This window comes from Lycium barbarum, chromosome 5, assembly GCF_019175385.1.
Source record: "Lycium barbarum isolate Lr01 chromosome 5, ASM1917538v2, whole genome shotgun sequence".
Classification (NCBI taxonomy): domain Eukaryota; kingdom Viridiplantae; phylum Streptophyta; class Magnoliopsida; order Solanales; family Solanaceae; genus Lycium; species Lycium barbarum.
Genome location: NC_083341.1, coordinates 107,955,657 through 107,964,644, shown reverse-complemented (window position 1 = coordinate 107,964,644; position 8,988 = coordinate 107,955,657).

Genomic DNA, 8,988 nt, shown 5'->3' with positions numbered 1-8,988 from the left:
GACTTTCTTTGGGCTCTCATGCATGCTGTTTATATGATATATATATATATATATATATATATATATATATATATATATGTGTGTGTGATATATCATATATGTATATGTATACGGGGGATATAGGGAAAAAAGGACACATGTGGTGCTATAGACGCATTGCCACCTGGTCAGTTGGCGTAATATGATATCATCCCAGACGCGGGATGCCCGAACACGGGACATATGTGGCTAAATCGATCGGAGCCGATGCCTGGCCAATTTTTCTGTATATATGAACAAGAAATGTTTTTCAAAGAAAGCTAAGCATGCATGGCATCCACCCTAAGAAGCACTCATATGTACAGGTTACTCTCTTATCTCACGATATGCTATATATATTTCCATTCTGTTATTATTCATACTTGCATCACTTATTACGTTATCGTTCATGCCTTGCATACTCGGTACATTACTCGTACTGACGTCCCTTCTTGTGGACGCTGCGTTTATGCCCGCAGGATCAGGTAGCCAGTCGGACGATTCACAGTGGTAGGACCTCTGCTCAGCGGCAGTCAATACGCTCCATTGTTCCGGAGCTACACCTCGGTGGTATGCTACTCCATTATGTACATATATATGGGTACGGCAGGGCCTTGTCCTGTCATTTCTATAGTTTGTATTCTATAGAGGTCTGTAGACAGTAATATGTAGTCGTGTTGTTATGCAGCCCCGTCAGCACTTATTTTGTTGTATAGTACGTATATGTGCGGCGGCCGAATCGGCTCGCGTTGTTATCATCAGTGTTTATGATTATATGTATGCGTTGGCCGTGAGTTCCCGCTACAGTGTCTTTTATGTTGATTGTTTGGGAGACCGTATGGCACAATTACAGATTGTATATGGGCCCAGGACAGACAGTGAGAAGTAAGTACAGGCACAGGAGTGCTTGACCAGCAATGGTCGGGCACTTGTCGCGGCTCATCGATTGGGTCGTACATGCTCGAATCCTCTGATTTGATAAGACAGTAACTCTTAACACAAACAATAGGTCCCACAAACACTTTCCCAAACAAGCGCAATCCTTTGAAACATGTCCGCAAACCATAGCCCATTTTGAACCGGGAAGATATTCTGATTCTGTTAACCTTTCCTTCACACTTGCTAAAGCCATTTCCCACACCGCTATTTCTTAGAACACCTTAACACACACACCACAAACCTGATACCATGACTTACTCTCGCCAGAAAGAATCCTTGATTTATCTAAGTACTCTACGGAATTCCATCAAAATTGATCTTATTGACAGCTAACTTGGTTAGTTCCAAGTCTTTTTAAACCTTCAAATCACAAAACAGGAATCATACCACTGAATATATCGCTGAGCAAAGTCCGTTGGAACCCAACTGGTCACTATAAAGACCTCTCGCACAATAGTTTCTCCTAAAATCTACACTAAGCTTATTGTAAACAATTATTCCATACAAGTAACTGTTCTCAAAGAATATCATCAAATCCACTAGGAAGCCCCGACAAAACTCGGCAAATCTGTCATACCTCAAATCTGATCTGAAACACATTGAATCTTTAAAAATCTTCCTTGAGATATAACCATAGACCATTAAGCTTAACTCGAACCTTGCTGACCCTGAATGAATTCACAACTCTCAAATATCACCAAATAGTCGTTTAAATTGACTCCGAATTCTCGAAACCAATGACAGACCTATCGCACTTTTGTGGCGGTCAATTCTAATCTTTTTCTTACTCATAAAAATCATGTCTATGACTTTCAACTCCACAAGTTGAGTCCTATCCAAGTTATCAACTTAGTACCGAAAAGCTATACCTTACAATTTCAATCTTCACGTTTATCAACCTTTACCCCATATACAAATCTGATACAACCCCAAACTTTTTGATGCAAAACCTGAAGCCTCATATAGTAGTTATATAACCATCGAACCTCTCATAGTATCACCTCGATATGCTTATCAATTCTCTGAAAGTATCCAATCTTACACTGCCGCTCTAAATCTCATACAATTACCCCCAAGTCTTTAATAACCAACATCGCTTACCAAAAATGTCCCGTCAATATCACTTGCAACATAAAATATTATCACGAGTAGGGTCTCACCTTGAAAATATAACCCTAGTCTTCACATTATAGGGGTTCCACAAATCTTCTCTCTTAAAACATGCTAACTCATCCACTGTAGAATCTTATGAAACTTATCCGACGGTGTACCACCAAGACACTTCGTTTAAACCTTAACATGTAGGTTCAGTGGAATATGCTTCTCACTAGTCGCTGATCACAAACCTCACAGAATTCTGTCATATCACATAGTCCATTCCTGTAGATTTCCTTCTTAAGCTCATGCAACAATCACATCTCAATTGGAATATGCAAGAAAATGACACCACAATCCATACTGACCCTAGAAATCCCCAAGATGTACCTTTTTATTATCGATTTACAATCAACTATACCTTTTCTCAAGTAATCAATTCCTAATTTTCTAATCTCTTCACGATTATCGATACCGTAATCAATTCTCGAATACACTCCATCGATTACCACATAATCATAAATCTTGCAAACTAGCCTAATTAATACTAGAGATAGGATTGTACCACACACTCTGCACATTAGAGTTTCCTTAACGCTTACAACTCAAACTTGAACACTCTCTAAATCCAGCGTATCACACAACAGTCTCACTAATATCCCAATGTATCCCACTGATTCATCTTTGCCCGAATTGCCTTACTCAATTTTCGAAATGTATACCGAACTTAACTTAGTTAACCCATCATTGTCTATTCTATCATTTCAAGTGCCCATTTTTACTAATACCTGACTCAAATCCTTAACGTTATTAGTCCCCGAAGAATCATCTCTTACCTCAATTATCAAATCTGGATACCTCTAACCACTTGCACGACTATTCATTTTTATTCAATCACCTACGCCGAGTAATAACACCACTAGTTAAGGGATCTAGCCAATTTTACACAATGAATATAAGGCCCCCAGCCTTAGTCATATATTAGGTGCAACACCTGATTAACCCTCTTGAGTACTAAACTCTTAAACTGGCCCAACACCGATAATCGTTCCATTAGTCAATCACTGGCCCAATTAGCTCACAACACAATTGAAAATTTCAACTCATCCTTAAAATCTCAAGCCCACTCTACACTGAACAATCGCATCTACGCTCTCCCATCACTAATTCTTGCTTCAACGATTTCCTTACCGCCCTTAACCTTGAAGCCACCAATCAACCTCATCGGTCACACCTTTTGCTAAAGGTTATAATATAATGCCCCCGCAATCCATACATGACTAAATTTCCCATACTACCTCACCTCAAGTCTTACGAACCCTAATCCCCTGACCTGATAGCAAGATGCCTCATTGTAATCCTTCAGTTCTAGTGTTTCATTTCAAATCTCTTTTATTACTATCAACCAACAAACACTCAAATCCACTCGATCCTCTAAACTGATCATCTATCTAAGCCAAACAAACCATAAAAAAATATCAACATTTCCCTTCAAATCTAAGTGAAACAATCAATAACTCCTCAAGTCATTAACTCTTCACATTCGCCCATAATCGAAGTCATTTCTGTCAGTCGATTACTAACTCTTCAGAAGTCTACGGCCCAGTCAATTTACTGATCAAACGATGTGCCCATAGCATTCACTTAATAACAGAGTAGTCTTTTAACATCAATGAGCGTATATCAAGAATGACTTTTAGCACCAGTCGCAACCTTATCCTGATAACCATGTCAGATACCAATTTTTTTCCCTTCCTAATCTCACGAAAAGTACTCATATCCAAGATGTTCAATGAGGCCTCACTTCGCTACATTCTTTCCACAAAAGTCTTCCTTTATGTCCCTATTGTCAACTTCCTTTCTTATTACACGCGATGACAATACGTTTTCCCACATCCGATGGTCATCACCGAACTTATATTTGTTCTCACATACAGACGTCTAATACCCTACCATTGCTGAATTGTCGACCCGCCATTAGTTCACTAGTGTCACGCACACCATCATAAAGCCTTGACGAAGTTGAAGTCAATCGATCACATTACTGAGCAACCCACTAATTTTAAGCCATTAATGCACTTGTCACTGTAACGAACCATTTGGTCGATATAGTATTTTTGGCATTTTTGCCCATTTTTGAGCATTGATTAGCTCACTTTTCACCTGAGGAGACCGTTGGCATGCTTATTGAGGTGTCTAGACTTGATTCAGGAAAATTTTTGTGAAATAGAGCTTTAAGCAAAAAAGAGTTGGCCTAAAGTTGATTTTTGGGTAAATGGATATTTTTTGGAAATCCGTCTATTCCGAAAGGTCCGGATGGTTATTGAGAACTTATGTGCATATTTGGTTCGGTTCCCAATGCACTAGGATGCATTTTGGGACTTGGGTTGGGAAATTGAAATTAAGGTATCGAGGGTTGACTTGGTCAATGAGACCTCCGCTGGGAATTCTAAGGCCATGAGCGCGTTCATAGCGTGTTTTTATGTGTGTCGAAGTATGCGGTATGTGAGCAGATGGCCACAAGAATTAGTCAAAAAATCGGATTGAAGTGCAAAATCTTGGGTGGAATCTAGTGTCTGGTGCCTGCTTTGGCGGCACCAGCACCGCCGTAAAGGTACCACTAGAGCAGTCACCCTGCCACTGAAGTTGTCCTGGCCATTTGGTCTTGACCGCTATAGCGGTCAAGGCATCGCTGGGGCAGCCTTAGCTTCGCCAAAGTGGGTGACAGGCAGTGAGTTCATTTAATGAAGTGTTAACAGCCATTAGTCTCTCATTTAATACCATTACGAAAATAGAGCTCTTGGGATCTGTTCTTGGAGATTATTGGTGAAGAGTCTTGGTGGTAAGTTCTCCTAACCCTTTTGCTATTTCATTAATTCTAATCATCTTAGAATTCCTCTTTCCTTACCAATACCTTAGTAATGGAAGATTAAAAGTGGGTTTTGGTGGTTTTACTATCTAGGCTTATTAATGATAAAAATTTATTGGGATTATTCTAGATTATGATGTATCTAGGGTTCTTAATAATTTATCTTCCATTATTAGCATTGAATTCTTGAATCAAAGAGCCGGGGTTAATACCCAAAATTGGGAATTTTACTTGAAATTCAAAATTAGGTGAAACCATGAGTTAAATTAGCAATAAGTTGTTTAGTTATGATCACCTAGTGCTTCATTTGATATTTTACTCTCGAATTTTCCGTTTTGACCTTGTGAGCCCTATTTCCCCAAATTTTAGGGTTGGATTTGACCTAAATTGAATGATAGCAATGTTAGTAGCATTCTTTATGATTTCTAATCTAGATTTCGAATATGCCTAGACTTCTTTGATTTTGAGGCTCAGCTGAAGGGCAAGGCAAAAGAGTGAATTGTTGGTGTTTGTTGTTTGGACATCCATGTAGATTATGGCTTACCCTTTGTGAGACTTCATATAGTGAAGCATATATTTAGATTATATTTTCAGAAAATGCATATAAACCTTCGGGTATGGAGTTGGGTTGGATATTGTCTTAGGTTGAGCCCTGTTGCGTGATTGGTTTAGCCACCCCGTTGTGTTGTGACTTGATTGATCTATTGTGTTGGCTTGATGCCACATGTTGTTCATAGATATCAGGAGTTGTTGTCACATCTTGATGCTGATATGGTGTTACTTTACGTTGACATTGACACGAGCATAGATTGTCGTATGGCCTGTGTAGTTGTCGATGATATTGTTGGCGTACCCATGTTGGTACTTGTACATTGATATATCATTGGCGTAGCCATGTTGTTACTTGTGATATAGAGTTGATTCTTGATGTTGACACATGCATTTCACTCAATCTCATTCCTCCTGACATACTGTTAAGATACTGTTGGTACTTAGAGGAACATTGTGATGAGCTTGCCTCGATTTTTAAATGAGAGTGATGTGAGAGACCGATATCCGATGTTAGTCCTGGAATCATGAATTGAGTGAGTGCATGGACTCCGCGAGTCCCCCCAGGTGGTGCCGGTGAGATCCCTGTGGGCAAAGATCCGAGTCTTGCCTGTCTGTTGGGCAAAGATCCTGGACGCATGGCATTTAAACTTTACGAGTCACCTTTGGTTCTGTGACCGATACGTCGATGCTTCCATCCGGAGTACATGTGTACATGGCATTGCATTACATTGGCATTCAAACATCATTACATTACATTGCATCGTGGCTTGTATGGTGATGATCTGGTGTTATACTTGTTTGATTCGGATTGCGTATATATCGAGACTTGACACACTTGGGTTTAGATGTTTCAACCTAGGGGATGATAGATACTTGTTTCTGATTGTTGTGACTTATACTTGTTGATTTATCTATCTATCCTACTTTATTGTCTGAATTATGTTAGCTATGCTTAGTCGGCCGATGATACCTACCAGAACTGTTGTTTCGTACTGACCTGTATTTTATGCATTACTTTATGAATGTAAAGTATCAGGTTGGGTCGACTTCCATCTCTCGTGGCTGGTAGTCATCATCAGCATAGTACCGAGTTTCCAGGGTGAGCATGAGACGTTCGCTGCCTTGAACACTCTTCCTATTTATGTCTTACTATTTCTATTTTGCGACATAGATAGATTTATGTATTATTATTCCAGACTTGAATATTTTCATTAAATGCTCTTGTATGACTTAGATCAGACCCTGGGGGTGTTTCCTTATTTTCGCACTATTTTTATTATATATTATTGTGAGACTTACGTAAATATTTTTTCCGGCTTGCTTGATTTATTATTCATGTCTTTCATTATCGTTCGGTTAAGGGTTTTCTTATCGAGGTGGAAAAGGTAAGTGCCCGCACGACTTAGTCCAAATAGGTCGTGACAAGTTGGTATCAGAGCTCTAGGTTACCCGGTCTATAATACAAGAGCATGTCTAGTAGAGTCTCGTGGATCGGTACGATGAGCTCCGTACTTATCTGCGATAGGCTATAGGACATTTAGGAAATTTAACTTTCTTTCATTCATTCGTGCTACTTTATTCTAATTGGTATCTGGAATATTAAATTGGTGTCTGACTCTTATCACTTCTCTAAGAGATGGTGAGGACTCGAGCTACTATGGCCCGAGGTCAGGTGTCAGAGCCCGCAGCTACGGCTGGCACCTAAGGGCGAGCGACAACCAGAGGGTACGACAGAGCTAGAGGCCGCGGGGCAGCCCCAGCCAGGGGTAGGCCTCCTGCGATAGGACAGCGGCTCAAGAGATTTCTGTCTGCCAAGCCTGAGTATCAGCTGGATCGTGGCCAGGCCATAGAGGATGGTGTGGCCCCAGCACAGACACAGCCCGAGCTTACTTCTAATCAGGCTATGCATGATACTATGGCCAGTTGTTTACTTCATTTAGATGCCCATCAGGTGGCCGCTAGTGTTACTACTCTCGACGGGGGTTCATAGACTAGACTTGGGGCTTATACCCCTGAGTAGGGACCTATTCGGTAGCATACCCCGTTGCAGCTATGGCTCCCCGCATTGATGCGATACCCTCTCCTAGTAATAATATTAGGCCTATGGAGGGTGCTGTTATGACTATGTCCGATCAGGATCATGTTGGAAGGTTCAAGAAGTTAGAGCTGCTGAGGTTTTTGGGTACTTCTTCCGAGGATGCTTATGAGTTTATTCAAGATATGCATGAGTTGCTGCACCGGATGGGGATTGTGGAGACCCATGGGGTTGACTATGTGTCCTACCAGTTTCACGGCATCACGAAGACTTGGTGGAGGTATTTTGTAGCTTGCAAACGTGAGGGTTCCCCTCCCCGAACTTGGACTCAGTTTTACTAGGCCTTCCTTGAGAAATATGTGCCCCGGTCTTTGAGAGAGATGTGTAAAAAGGAGTTTCTACATCTTGAGTAGAGGGGCATTTCTTTGGAGATCTATGTGACCCTTTTTTTATATCTGGCCCATTATTCCACTCCTTTAATCCTTACTGAGGCCGACAGGATCAGGCGTTTTGTTAGAGGGCTAGTAGGCTCTCTACAGATTTCTTTTGTTCAGATGGAGTCTATGGGGGCTTCCTTCTAGTCTATCATCGAGCATGCTTCTCTGGTTGAGGGCGCTAAGGCCCATGCATTTGGCTGTAGTGATAAGAGACCTCGTCAAACCGGGAGTTATGGTGGTTCTAGTTCGAGGGGTGCCGGTCAATCTTCTAGGACACATCTGCCATATTCCGTCCGTCCTGTGCATTTAGCTTTACAGGCTTCCCCCAGTGAGCCACCCAAGCAGAGAGCTCTTGAGAGTTCATTATCCAAACCAATAGATAGGGTTGTTTCATCCGGGCCCTCAGCCTTAGTTTATCAGCCTTTGTCCTCTTTGATCTACTTTTCATGTGGAGAGGTTGGACATATTGCTAGGAGGTGTTCCCGATCTAGACGGGATTTTCAGCCATAGAAGACTCCGACATCATCTGATGGTCGAGCTAGTGCTTCTCGGAGGGGGCGGTGCTCAGTTAGGCTGCGGTGGTTTTTATGGTTCTAGAGGTGGATCCCAGTCAGCTAGTGATGGTTCCTAGGGTGAGAGAGGGGGATCTCAGACTGGACGTGGTGGGGCCCATTGTAACTCGTTTTCGAATAAACCCGAGGCAGAGGCACTAGATGCTGTGATTTCAGGTACTATTTATGTTCGTGATGGAGCACCATTTGTGTTATTTGATCCTGGATCCACCTATTTGTATGTATCTACATTTGGTGCCGTTGGTTAGGATTTGTCTTGTGATAGCATAGATATACCTATTCATGTGTCTACTCCGGTCGGAGATTCGGTGATTGTTGATCAAGTTTACCTGTCTTGTTTGGTTACTTTTATGGGGTATGATACTTGGGTAGATTTGATGATACTCCATATGGTAGACTTTGATATTATATTGGGGATGTCCTGGCTTTCTCCTTATCACGCGACATTGGACTGTTATGCCAACACAGTCA